Source organism: Antechinus flavipes, chromosome 1 (genome assembly GCF_016432865.1).
Source record: "Antechinus flavipes isolate AdamAnt ecotype Samford, QLD, Australia chromosome 1, AdamAnt_v2, whole genome shotgun sequence".
Lineage (NCBI taxonomy): Eukaryota > Metazoa > Chordata > Mammalia > Dasyuromorphia > Dasyuridae > Antechinus > Antechinus flavipes.
The window spans coordinates 170,420,896-170,436,519 of NC_067398.1; positions in this window are offsets into that span (position 1 = coordinate 170,420,896).

Genomic DNA, 15,624 nt, shown 5'->3' on the forward strand with positions numbered 1-15,624 from the left:
AATTGTGTAGATTGTAGACTTAAGTTTTGAAAAACCAAATATAGAACACAAACACATACATACTTATATACACACATACACACAAACAGTTCAAAGTAGCTATCATGGAATTTCAATTCAGAGTTGTTATGAAATGTTAAAAAGTTTTAAATGTTCCACCTTAATTTTTACTTTGGTAAGTTTCCTTGTACAAATAATGTAACATTTTAATTTTAAGAACGATTATGCAAAAATATCAAACTGAATTTTTTTGTATATAATTCTGCTATATAAAATAATATAAGCAGATTAGCAAGATTTTTTTTTATGTTGCATTGTTTAACTAAAATTCCCCTTCCCTACTCTGAGATTTAAGAAATATATTTTATAAATATTTCTAAAATTGACATTAAAAACAGTAAGTAAAACTAAGTATATTGTTACCAATAACATTTTGAACTTTATTTCAAACTATGATACATGTAATGCATGCACACATATATTTTACACACACACATATGAATGTGTGAACACTATATAATCCACAACTACGATATATTTTATACAACTACATATATATGCATGAAAATAGGAATATGTACCTATGATGTACCTATGACTATAACTTAAACTTGTCACTGAAAAGAAAAAGCAAATAAGAACAAACCCAAGACAAAACCCATTAGTATTGGTTCCTTTGATGCAAAAACTAAAGTTTTTGAACAAGTTTATAAACTTTCTTTAAACTTTTTTTTGGGTTAAATAAAATAGAATATAATGAAAAATAGGAGACAATGCAGAGGGTGATGAAATTATTCAGATAAATTTAAATCACATAGACAATCCCTCTCCCCAATTTATATTTGTTATAAAGTTATATAGCTGCTTTAGGGTAGCTTTTTTTTTTTAAGGGTATTTAAAGTCACCAGTTTTTTAAAAAAATTCCCCAATGAGAATATGGAAAATATTGGTTTCTTTGAACTCATCAACCTCTGAAGAAACTCAACTTTTGTAAAATTTAATTGGAAGAAGATCTTTATTTTGTTGCTATAGTCAAGCTATTCATTTTATGGTTTCTAACATTTATTCAATTTTCTTTAAGGAAATCACTGGGAGTGTGAATCTTTTTTTTTTTTTAATCTATGATGTGACTTATGATATTACTATGCCATTATTAATATTTGGACTCACATCTTCCTGACTCCAAGGCTTGTGTTCTATCCACCACAACATCTTACTTCCCCTGTATTATTATATTATTAACATATCATCTCAGGGAAAAAAAAAACTGATAGAGAAAACATGCAAAAGTTGCAACAGATAAAAGAGATTTAAAATGCTTTTCCCCCTCAAACCAGTTAACGGAAAGTATACCAGATTATTTAGCTTCATTCTTTCATTCATTTGCTCATTCAATCATTTTCTAATTTCCTTAGTACATTCAATAATATAATTTACCTTGCTATATACTTAGGAAAATAAAAACAAACAAAGAAATTACAACAACAGCAAAAACATAACATGATCCTTTTCTTCAGGTAGTAGAAGAAGCAGAAATGATGGCATGTACAGAAATAATTATGGCAGCTAGGTAGGGCAATGAATAGATGACTAGGCTTGGGATCAGAAAGACTAATTTTTATAATTTCAAATTTGACTTCAGATGCTTACTGTGTATCCCTGGGCAAGTCACTTAATCTTCTTGCCTCAGTTGCTTATCTAAAATGAGCTGGAGAAGGAAATGGCAAACCATGCCAGTATCTTTGCTGAACCCCAACTTCCCCCATCCCCAGGAATATTGAGTTGAAAATGACTTAACAAACCCAACAAAATAATTAAATTAATTTAATAAGTATTTAGGATATGATCATTAGAGTATGATAATTACAAAGGACGAACACAAAGTACTTGTTAAACAATTAAAGGGATTACCTCAAAAAGTAGTAGGATTTCTATTACTGGAAATATGTATTTTATCACTATTCAAACAAAAGGTATACTATATCAAAGATGATAGGCAAATACTGAAAAGAGTGAAGTCTTCACTAGATCATGCTCAGAGTCCAGTCATTATATAACTATGTGTTGATTACTATGATGTAAAAGAGCACTTACTTTGTGGGTAGAAGTTATACGAACATTTAACCTTCTCAAAGGAAATTTAGATTATAGTATATTGAGTTTTTATCATTACAGTGATACTAGTTTATCACTATTAATGTGTGTATTCATTTATATATGTGGGAAAGTCTATTTTGAAAATAGTGGTCAAAATGTGTTTATTCTATGAGGTAAAGAAAATATATATCAGACTATTCAAATTCAATCTCCATCCCCACTTAACTCCCTAATTATATATAGAGAGATATTTTTTAAAAAAAAGTTTAGTAAAAGGCACGACTCACTGTAATTATTTGCTAAATATGGAGGATGTAAAACTCATGACTAAGCCAGGATAAACATATTTGAAATTTTCTGATATAGGATATTTCTTATCTGAATTCCTGATACATGTACACACGTATACCAGAGATGAATGCTATGTGTATTCAAAGCTAGATTTATGTGCATAGACGGCATCCTTTCAAATGTGCTAGCCTTCAGGAAATTAAAAAAAAAATACTACTACAGATTTGTTGCATTGTGTGGGTCAAAAACCTACTCAAAATTCCATTTTACAAGCCCTCACAGATCTATTTACTTTTACCAGTCAGCCAGAGGGCAAAAAATGAGTTCAAACAAAAGACATTTAGTCAAGCGATACCTGCTATACACATTGATTTGATTGCTTGAGTTACCTTTCATTTTACACAAACTAGTGAGCACAGCACATATATTGCTGGATTTGAAATCAGGAAAACTTGAGTATAAATCTGGCCTTAGACATCTGCTGTATAACCTTGGCTAAATCACACCTACTGTTTGCTTCAGTTTTGGGGGATGATAATAACACCCACATCCTAGGCTTATAAGGATCACATGAGATAAAATACATAAAGTGCTTTCAAAATGTAATGGGATTATATCAATGCTAGAATCACCATCATTGTTTTGTTAATATGTGTAAGCTTTTTCAACATCATTCAAGATATATGATTTCATCAACTCTGTTCTTGAAGATATGTTCCAAATTATCCCATGCCTTCAGTGACACTTCATTGAATTGTTCTTAGCAAAACAAATATTTACTTGGTGACTAGTCTTCTGTTAGGAATGGTTTTGAAGATTCATAACTTGTCTTTTATACAAATCTATTACTAAGTCTGTATAAAAAGTTCTTTCAACTTGATAGCACCTGCACAAAGGTGAATGGCATTAGGATAGCCTTTGAGACTGTTACAAGTCTCTAAGACACTAAAGCAAATGTCAGTGGAAGGATGACAAAAAGTTATAGTTTTTATGTGATGGATGCACACTGTGTGGTACATTAGGGCCACTGCTAAAAATCAATGCATATAATACATGGAGGGACATTTTATGGGGATACAAGCATAATTTTAGTGTTTTGAATGATTCACAGATGTTTATAGTTGTATCTTTGCTTTTATGACACATTGAAAACTGAATTCTTAGTCAAGAACATAACCTCCAGTTACAACTTGTCATAAAGTAGATCAATTTTTCTCTTAGGAACACTGTTTTTAAGATAGATTCTAGGATATTATTTCTAGGACTTAGGGCTAAAAGTTCTATGTTTATTATGCATATACATGTATACATGCTATGTCTATTTACACATGCAGTATATTCATGGATTTACAGGCATGTATATAATTCATTAGTTTGGTTTAGACAATTTTCTGAAAACATTCTCTGAATTTTAGCTTTCTATTGAAAATGACAAATTACTGATCATTCTATAATATTACAGATTATAGAATGGGAAAATTTCAAAATGGAAATTAGCATTGAGTAATACCTGCTGAACAATTTATGTCAATTAATGATACAGAAATACTAACAAAAATGTTCTTTCTCTTCTATTTTCACTATAGAACTCAGTAAAAAATGAAAGCAAACTCAGAAATTATCAAGTTTAGAAGACAAGAAAGTTTAATACGCTTAGAAATCAATTTATGATGTATACAAACAGATGAAAGTTGAATGACTACTCATTTAAAGATTCTAGAATTTATGTATTTAAGATATACTATTATTCAATATTAAAATTAATTTGCATAAACATACACATATACATATTCATGTCTCTGTATGTGTATTTTTACATATACATACATACATACATACTTATATAGTTTGTATGTATGTATGTATATGTACTAGGTGGACCTGTAGTTAGAGCACTTAGTCTGGAATCAGGAAACCTCATCTTCAAGAGTTCAAATGAAGTCTCAGATACTAACTAGCATGGGCGAATCATTTAATCCTGTTTGCCTCAGTTCCTCCTCTGCAAAATGAGCTGGAAGGGAAAAAAGACCAAATTACTCTATTATCTTTGCCAAGAAAATTCCAAATAGGCTAATTAAGGGCTGAACATGACTGAAATAGCATGACAACAACAACAACAAATTACATATCTGCATATGGACATGTGTCTTTATACATTCATGCAATGACATATATGTATGTGTTTGAAAATTATACAGATAGAAGGGAAGATGAAAAAAAAAAACTGGTAAGATGAAGTTCCTCTCTTTGAGAACAGTTTTAATGACTTTCCTGGAGTTTCTTATGTTTATTAATTTTTTTCCTGACTCTCTATAACATGTGACTGCTTGTTGACAGTTTGCAAATTATATATAGCAACAAACCAGATAGTATGGTGTAGTGGATAGAGACCTAGCTCCAAGGGCACTGTTTCCCCCACCTTTGACATGTAGTAGACTTGTGACTCTAAGACATTTAATCTCTCCTGGTAATTCTTTAAGACTACAAACTGTAGAGAAGCTTTCTTTTCTGGAAGTTCCCAGGAGCAATTTATTGTATATCCAGGCCATGTCTTCTATAGAGCAATATATAATGCATATTTGTATATGTAGATTGTATTCATGTATATATATATGCATATATGTAAACACAAATACATATGGATAACTATGTATTTATGCATGCATCTATCTTCATACACATACATTCATACACATGTCTGTCTGTCTATCATTGTTACAGAACAAAGCTCAGTTGGAATGCCTAGAAATTAGAATATTTAAATTGATTTCATTTTCTCTTATTATTACCAGTCTTTTAAAGGTTAAATTATTTTATTTTTTCGTCCCAGTGTCATATATTGAGTATAAGCAATTTTCTTGTTTTGATCTTATATACATCTTCAGAGTCAAAATTTTAAGTTCATAATATTAATAATATTAAAAATAATTTTAATAAATAATTTATTGGCACTATAATTTTGGAAGAAAAAAATTCAGTTGATTGTGTTCTGACATTGAGCAGGCCACAACCTGAAAGATGCTTTAAAAGAAATCTTCAGTGTCTTTCTATTTTCTTTCATCTCCTTAAAAACAGAACAAAACATAACTGGGTAATATGATTATCTTTTGTTCTAAAAAATGTTTATGGAAGAGGCTCAAACTTTTACTAAATTATTGTTCTTGGCTGTTTGCATATGCAGGTATTTTAGGGATCAGAACTATAAATAAATGAATGGGGAATAATGTTTGACATTGGTATGATGAAATATGAAACCAATTTCTAATAATTTTAGTGATTTCCTTAAACTTCTCTCCAAAATGTTAGCTGACCTAAATTTCCTTTTGCCTAATGACTTTGTCTGCATAGCATATCACCAGAGCTGTCACAGCCATAACTATAGTAATACATCAATAAAATCCCCTTTCTCTTATAACTTTACCTAAAGCAATAGAAGAACTACTAGGTGGAATAAAGATTTTCAGGATGTCTGCTGCAAAGACCATAGAAAGAATATTAATTATTTTGGAAAAAATAAAGGTTCTCATATATTTAAACAAAATGAAGTTATACTTCACTTAACAAAGACTATTCAGGTTTGTTGTGTGCCTCAAGTCTCATTTGTCATTTTTGTCTGTACAGAAAATAAATTTATGGAGTCTATGACAATTTTTAAAATATATATATATATATATATATATGTATATAAACCCCAGCATTTTAATTGAAAAAAGAGAATGAAAGAAATTGCAGACCCTTATCTAACTAGTGGCAAGGCATTAATGCCCTTTGCTGATAGGACTTTCTTTTCTCTATATAGCCTTCATAATGGCAATGGGGACTGGAAATGAGAAAAGATGGAATGAGTGATGCAACAATACACTTTCATCTTTAACTGTGGAGATCTGTCAAGTAATTCATTGTCCATATGTGAGTTATATTAGCATTAGAGTATAATATCTGAATTCAATTTCTATATTGAGTTACCTATTAAATTCTTTGATTATTATGAGATATTAAAAACACAATAAGCCATCTTATATTTTTGTGTTGCTGTACAAAATGCAAGAGAGACCATCATTCCCACATACTAAGGGCAATCTTATATAAGTATTGTTAATTACAGTTGACATAAAATAAGTTAATAATGTTAACAAATAACTTTACAGATAATATTATATTTGATAATCACAACTCTGAAAGAAAAAGTATATCAGTACTCCCATTTTGCAGATAAGGAAACTGAGAGTTAGAGAAATAAGAGACTTTTTCAGGGACAAATAACAAGTGAGTAATATAGAAATAAACCTATGTTTTCCTGATTTCAAGTCTAGAATTTTATCTATTACATTACCTTTTCTAGGATCTTAATTTGCTGTTTACATAGTTTGTTTTAAATGGATAAAGTCCAATTTGCCATCTTTATAACTGACAAAGTGCTGTCTTTCAATCTGTTGAATTTCATGAAATTTCAATTTATGAATCATTCTTGTTGATTGATAAATGTTTCTTTTTTTAAATTTTTATTTAATAATTACTTTATATTGACAGAATCCATGCCAGGGTAATTTTTTTTTTTTTACAACATTATCTTTTGCACTCGTTTCTGTTCCAATTTTTTTCCCCTCCCTCCCTCCACCCCTTCCCCTAGATGGCAAGCAGTTCTTTATATGTTGGATATGTTGCAGTATATCCTAGATACAATATATGTTTGCAGAACCGAACAGTTCTCTTGTTGCATAGGGAGAATTGGATTCAGAAAGTATAAATAACCCGGGAAGAAAAACAAAAATGCAGATAGTTCACATTCGTTTCCCAGTGTTTTTTCTTTGGGTGTAGCTGCTTTTGTCCATCATTTATCAATTGAAACTCAGTTAGGTCTCTTTGTCAAAGAAATCCACTTCCATCAAAATATGTCCTCATACAATATCGTTGTCAAAGTGTATAATGATCTCCTGGTTCTGCTCATTTCACTTAGCATCAGTTCATGTAAGTCTCGCCAGTCCTCTCTGTATTCATCCTGCTGGTCATTTCTTACAGAACAATAATATTCCATAACATTCATATACCACAATTTACCCAGCCATTCTCCAATTGATGGGCATCCATTCAGTTTCCAGTTTCTAGCCACTACAAATAGGGCTGCTACAAACATTTTGGCACATACAGGTCCCTTTTCCTTCTTTAGTATTTCTTTGGGATATAAGCCCAACAGAAACACTGCTGGATCAAAGGGTATGCACAATTTGATAATTTTTTGGGCATAATTCCAGATTGCTCTCCAGAATGGTTGGATTTGTTCACAACTCCACCAACAATGCATTAGTGTCCCAGTTTTCCCGCATCCCCTCCAACATTCATCATTATTTTTTCCTGTCATCTTAGCCAATCTGACAGGTGTGTAGTGGTATCTCAGAGTTGTCTTAATTTGCATTTCTCTGATCAATAATGATTTGAAACACTCTTTCATATGAGTGGTAATAGTTTCAATTTCATCCTCTGAAAATTGTCTGTTCATATCCTTTGACCATTTATCAATTGGAGAATGGCTTGATTTCTTATAAATTTGAGTCAGTTCTCTATATATTTTGGAAATGAGGCCTTTATCAGAACCTTTAACTGTGAAGATGTTTTCCCAGTTTGTTGCTTCCCTTCTAATCTTGTTTGCATTAGTTTTGTTTGTACAAAGGCCTTTTAATTTGATGTAATCAAAATTTTCTATTTTGTGATCAGTAATGGTCTCTAGTTCATCTTTGGTCACAAATTTCTTTCTCCTCCACAAGTCTGAGAGATAAACTATTCTATGTTCCTCTAATTTATTTATAATCTCGTTCTTTATGCCTAGGTCATGGACCCATTTTGATCTTATCTTGGTATATGGTGTTAAGTGTGGGTCCATGCCTAATTTCTGCCATACTAATTTCCAATTATCCCAGCAGTTTTTATCAAATAATGAATTCTTATTCCCAAAGTTAGACTCTTTGGGTTTGTCAAAAACTAGATTGCTATAGTTGACTATTCTGTCTTGTGAACCTAACCTTTTCCACTGATCAACTAATCTATTTCTTAGCCAATACCCAATGGTTTTGGTGACTGCTGCTTTATAATATAATTTTAGATCAGGTACAGCTAGGCCGCCATCATTTGATTTTTTTTTCATTAATTCCCTTGAGATTCTCGACTTTTTATTGTTCCATATAAATTTTGTTGTTATTTTTTCTAGATCATTAAAGTATTTTTTTGGAAGTCTGATTGATATAGCACTAAATAAATAGATTAGTTTAGGGAGTATTGTCATCTTTATTATATTTGCTTGGCCTATCCAAGAGCACTTAATATTTTTCCAATTATTTAAGTCTGATTTTATTTGTGTGGAAACTTTTCTGTAATTTTGCTCATATAATTCCTGACTTTCCTTTGGTAGATAGATTCCCAAATATTTTATGCTATCAACAGTTATTTTGAATGAAATGTCTCTTTGTATCTCGTGCTGTTGGGTTTTGTTGGTGATGTATAAAAATGCTGAGGATTTATGGGGATTTATTTTGTATCCAGCTACTTTGCTGAAATTATGAATTATTTCTAATAGCTTTTTAGTAGAATCTTTGGGGTTCTCTAAGTATACCATCATATCATCTGCAAAGAGTGATAGTTTGGTTTCCTCATTGCCTACTCTAATTCCTTTAATATCTTTCTCGACTCTTATTGCCGAGGCTAGTGTTTCTAATACGATATTGAATAATAATGGTGATAGTGGGCAACCTTGCTTCACTCCAGATCTTACTGGGAAAGGTTCCAGTTTTTCCCCATTGCATATGATGCTTACTGATGGTTTTAAATATATGCTCCTGACTATTTTAAGGAAAAGTCCATTTATTCCTATGCTCTCAAGTGTTTTTATTAGGAATGGATGTTGGATTTTATCAAATGCTTTTTCTGCATCTATTGAGATGATCATATGGTTTTTGTTTGTTTGGTTATTGATATAGTCAATTATGCTAATAGTTTTCCTAATATTGAACCAGCGCTGCATTCCTGGTATAAATCCTACTTGGTCATAGTGTATTATCCTGGGGATGATTTTCTGTAATCTTTTTGTTAATATTTTATTTAAGATTTTAGCATCAATATTCATTAGGGAGATTGGTCTATAATTTTCTTTCTCTGTTTTCAGCCTACCTGGTTTAGGTATCAGTACCATGTCTGTGTCATAAAAGGAGTTTGGTAGGACTCCTTCAATCCCTATTTTTTCAAATAGTTTATTTAGCATTGGAGTTAATTGTTCTTTAAATGTTTGGTAGAATTCACATGTAAATCCATCTGGTCCTGGGGATTTTTTCTTAGGGAGTTGATTGATAGTTTGTTCTATTTCTTTTTCTGAGATGGGACTGTTTAGGATATTTACTTCTTCCTCTGTTAGTTTGGGCAAGCTATATTTTTGGAGGTATTTTTCTATTTCATTTAAGTTGTTGAATTTATTGGCATAAAATTGGGCAAAGTAACTCCTAATTATTGCTCTAATTTCCTCTTCGTTAATGGCGAGTTCTCCCTTTTCATTTTTAAGACTAACAATTTGATTTTCCTCTTTCCTTTTTTAATCAGATTTACTAAGGGTTTGTCTATTTTGTTGGTTTTTTCATAGAACCAACTCTTAGTTTTATTAATTAATTCAATAGTTTTTTTTACTTTCAATTTTATTGATCTCTCCTTTTATTTTTAGAATTTCAAGTTTAGTGTTTGACTGGGGGTTTTTAATTTGTTCCTTTTCTAGCATTTTTAGGTGCAAACCCAATTCATTGACCTTCTCTTTCTCTATTTTATACAAATAGGCCTCTTGAGATATGAAATTTCCCCTTATTACCGCTTTGGCTGCATCCCATACATTTTGGTATGATGTCTCATTATTATCGTTTTCTTGGGTGAAGTTATTAATTATGTCTATGATTTGCTGTTTCACCCAATCATTCTTTAGTATGAGATTATTTAGTTTCCAATTATTTTTTGGTCTACTTCCCCCTGGTTTTTTGTTGAATGTAATTTTCATTGCATCGTGGTCTGAAAAGGATGCATTTACTATTTCTGCCTTACTGCATTTGAGTTTGAGGTTTTTATGTCCTAATATATGGTCAATTTTTGTATAGGTTCCATGAACTGCTGAAAAGAAAGTGTATTCCTTTCTGTCTCCATTAGATTGATAAATGTTTCATTGGTTGCAAGTATCCCTAGGATGGGCTAACATATTAAGTACAGATATTAGTGATCTTATAACTTTAGTAGGAACTAATTTAAGAAAAAATGATTTCTTTCCATAAACTTTTTTTTTTGTCATTAAATTCAGAGGAAAAAAAAAAGTATGGCTTGTTGGGGAGTTAGAAAAGATTATATTAAAGACTGGATAGGGATATTGTAGTGGGTTTTGGTTATCATGAAACTCTAATCTTATAATGACGAACTGGACGATAAAGACCTAGTAGATTTGTGATATACAAAAAGTTTTGGAGACGTAGGTTCTGGGTAATTAATAATTTTATTAATCATACTAGCAGATAATTAATTTTAAAAAGGGTGTCCTGATACTTTTGGATGCCAGAAATACTTCATGGAACCCCTTTGGTGCTTATATGCTTTTGGAAGAATTCCTGAGGTTAACACCAGTTCCTGAGGTTGACAATCAACTCTGACTAGTTAACAATTAATGAAAAGAATGGATGTGCTAATGAGAGTAAATCTTTTCTAATGAGGGGCTGGGGAATAACTGATCGCTCTGGTTATCAATTCATCCCCAATCCTAGCAATCTAGGAAAAAAAATCTAACCACCTATACAAACCTGCCAGAGTAGAAAACAATGGACCAGAATTCACACTACATTAAATACTTTATAAGGTTTTCTTGGTAGGTAAGGCAACAATCCACCTAGATAAGATGCTCTAGGGAAATGATTTTCAGCATATTTTGCATTTAATATATATATAGTTTTTGAGATAGATCACAAGCAGACATTTTTTTGCCTAGTTCCAAGCCAATATGTGGAATAGTGAGAAGTCAGTTTTCAGTCACAAAGACTTAGATTTAGTATTATTATTGGATGATGAAATTTCAATAGTTTACTTTGAAATAGGAAGGCCTACTGACTCACAAGTTACCAAAGCAAAACTGAATAAATGGTGAGAAGATTCAAGTAGACCATCTCTTACCCTCTTCTCTGGGAGCCTAAGAATAAGGACTGTTGTGAGTCATTATGAAGTAGAAGGGAAGCTGTTTTTATTTCTCATTTAGCTTCCATGTGCTCACAGACACCTGACAACTCATTTTATTTTCTATCTTTTATATTCTTTACTGATTTTAATTGCATGAATGTCAGGAATTGACATAGAATTGAAGAAGTTTCTACTTTTGAGATTTTTAAAATAGAGTTATCAGAAATGCCCATAACAATTAAAGTCAATTACAAATTGGGACTGGTAAAAGTAGCAGCTGAGTCAAATAAGATGTTAGCTCAGCAAAGCAAAGCAGAGGGTACAGCAGATACTTAATTTTGAGTGGATTCCCCCAAGGGATCCCTATCTGTATGTCTATCCCTCTTTTCCTGCTTCTCTCCTTCTCCTTTCCCCCTCTTCCTCTCCTTCTCCTTCTTTCCTTTCTCCCTTTCCCTTTTCTCTTCCTCTCCTTCTCCCTCTTACCTCTGTTCCCTGTTCTTCCTCTCCTTTTCCCTTTCCGCTTTTCTTCTTCCCTTTCTTCCATCTTCCCATTTTTCATCTCTATTCTTCTCCCTCTGCTTCCTCCCCCCTTCTCTTTCTCTATTCACCCATCCTTTGAGAGAAGTATCCCCATGTTCAAAGGGCTTATTTTTAAACCATTATTTTTGTTAATTTTTCTCATTAAATTCCTTTGTATTGTTGTTACTCATTTGTTTCAGTCATGTCCAACTCTTTAAGGGTGATTTAGGGTTTTCTTGGCAAAATTACAGCTATAGGTTGCCCTTTCCTTCTGTTGATTACTTAATATAACAAGGTTAAATAACTTGCCTAGGGTCATATTGCTACTAAGTGTCTGAGGCCAGATTTGAACTTTTCCTGATTCCAGGTCCAATGGTCTATCCACTACATCACTTAATTTCTGTAGATCATATTAATAAAAGCTAATTGACATCCACTAGTTTGTGAGTATGAGCACAGGATTCTCAGGACATACATAGAATACTATAATATTATTATCTCCTAATATTGCCCAATGGTACAGTCTTGAGGGCACAAGTAGTAAAATTCCCCACAGAACTTAATCTACTTAACAGATAAAGCATTGAGAAAAATAGCCAAGAGAGGGTATTTTATGTTTATACCACTTAAGGTATCTAGTAACAATGCTTTGGGTCTTGCTATTTCATAATAATGTTGGAAAAGATCTCATGCACATTGAGTCTCTTCTATAGGCTTAATCTTTTTTTAACATAGCTGAGACTTCCATTTATTTATTTTTACCTCTACTCTCAACTTTATAAGAAACCTATACAGTGTTATAAAATGTGACCTGCAAAAAATACCCTTTCCCAACACTTGTAGCTCCCTCAAGCTACCATTTTATATCTTATCTTTTTCTATAACTTAATGGGACCAGATAAAGATTTCTCAAAAAGTCTATGAGATGGACTGGATTAGACTTAGCCTGTCTTAGCCTGCAGACCTGTCACATGATCCTTATTACTAGAGGTCTGCAGGGCAAGAAGAGACATGACCCACAGGCAATAGACAACATTGTTGACCATTGGTTAATAATGGTTACTTCATTTTTAGTTCATCCAATGAAAAGACTCAGGTCTTTTGTTATTTAACCAGATTCACTATTTCCTGATCACTAGGCCAGGAACTTGCTGGGAGATGGGAGCTGAGAGGCTTTATGTCTGTTCAGATGTGCTTGGCCCTCTCCTTCTAAGAACCGAATAAATGTTTTCTCTTTGTATCTGAAGATGTCTCTGATTAGTCAATTTGGGTAAGGGGGTCTAGAAACTATTCCACATAGTTTATGGGGGCTTGTCCAGGATCTGTGACTTCCCAGATTTCTGATTCAAGGCAGGCACCAGATTGGGTTTTCTTTGACCATTCTTGCGATCAGACCCTCAGCCTCCCTCTCTGTGAAATATGGGCCTAAAGAACAGGTAGCCAAATACAAATAGGAGTGCAAGTCTCTGAAGAAGAAGAAGAAGCCTGAGAGCAAGTGGCCAGTCAAATAATTTAAACATGCATAATCTAGGGATAGAGGGTAAGGAGCAGTCAAGAGATTGAGCTGCTCTCCCCAGAGCACTGCTTGTGTTCTTGAGCTGTCATTAATAAGCTGAAGGGGACCTTGGGATCATCAAGGCTTGGTGATCGAACATTAAGAGATGCTACCTAGTAAGATAGAAGAAAGTCCTGAGAACAGAGCAGGGGTTCTCTGGATAACTGCTAGATGGAAGCTACTCTTTCTGAGCTTGAGGATCCAAGTTGTGAAGTCATCTCTCTATATTACAGGATCTCAAGCCATGAGATTGGAACTGCTCTCTCCAGAGAAGAGAGGAGCAGTCCAAACCAAATCTTTGGAGCAAAAAGTGCACTTGATCATTTTATGTGGGGAAGGGATAGTACTATTCCATGTAATTTTTATCTGTGTTTGTATCTTTGCACAAAATGTCTGTGCCATATCTATTTTGTGAGCTAGATTTTGTTAAAAAGAGAAAAAAGCCTGACTTTTTCCTGTGGACTTCAGCTCTGGCCAACCTGGGGGCTGCAGAAAAAAAAGTTAGCTAATTTTTGAGAGAAATGACTTCTTTATTGGATTTAATTGCTGTATTTGATAACTTTATATGGGTTTTTAGATGTGACCAATAAACAATATTAGTGTTGAGATAAATGAATTTTCTGTGTATTTAAAGTAATTTGGAAGCAAATTCAATTAAATCAAGGCCTCCATGAGGAAGTTAGTATATAGAATAAAGAAAGAGATTTTCTCTTTCTTTTTCTTTCCCCTTACCTCATTCCCTGGCTGCATCAAGGACACATGGGCAAGGACATATGGATAAATGGGTTAGAGGGAGAGAAAGAAACTATGCTCAGTCAGTTCAGTGAGATTTGTAATTTGTGATATGATAGTAAAAACAGTTTTATTTAAATTGTAATCTTTTTGCACTGACTTTGGAAAAAATTATGATGAATCTCTTACAATTATATGAAATGATCATTATTAAATGATATGTGCTAAAATTGTGAATTGGTCTAATTTAAGCACAAGATCTTACAAATCTGTGTGCAAATATTGAAACATTACTGCTGGAAATTTCAAGCTGTATTTTATTTGATTTTTAAATTAAAATATAGGTTATAAAAAAAAAAAAGTTCTGGTAGCTTACCTTGGGGGGGGGGAGTTCACATGTTTGTATCACCTAATTAGATGAAATGTGTTGCTTTCTAAAATATATAATAGGTAATTTGTAAATATCATGAGCTATGCTTTAAAATGTTTTCAGCTCTGCTGTACATATGTATAAGTTTTATGAAATTTGGTTCAAATTATTTAAATATTAGCTATATTGGGAATCTTAATTTTTTTTAAAGAGTGATTTAAAGATAAGAGACAAAAAAGATAGATGTGCAAAAACAATTGATAGTTTGAATGGAACATCTAGTTAGAATATCATGAAGTAAAGTATTGCTTTTTAAAATAGCCCTATTGGTAAAGTTGGAAATGAATATAAATTACATGAGATTCCTCTCCATTTTTGTGATAGGCTATGTTATGTTTAATTGGCTATCACTTATGAAAATCGAAAACTTGTTAATTAAATTATTTGGGATAATTGTTGTAATACTGAAACCTAAAAAAAATTGTGGATGTTATGTGAATTATGTAGACATATGATGATAGGCATCAAAGTTGGGGTTCAGTCATGTGGGGAATATTCACATTAGCCATTTACTTTGATAAAAGGTAGATTTATTACAGAAAGGAGCAAAGTCCTAGTGGAATATGGCATTTGCCAGAGGAAAGGAGACACACCATGAAGTTGGGGCATGTCCTTAATTGGGATGCTAAATTCTAGGGGGTACTTGACAATCTAAAAAGAGTTAGCTGTAAGAAGTGGGGTCAGGAAGCATGGTGGAGTTGGAAGAGATACATGCAGAGAAGGGGAAGGGAAAAGAGAAAGATCTTTGGGCTTGTAAAGGTAAAGATTTAACTCACTTCCTCCTCCGCTCAACCCCCCCCCCCCATCCTGCACCCCCTCCCCA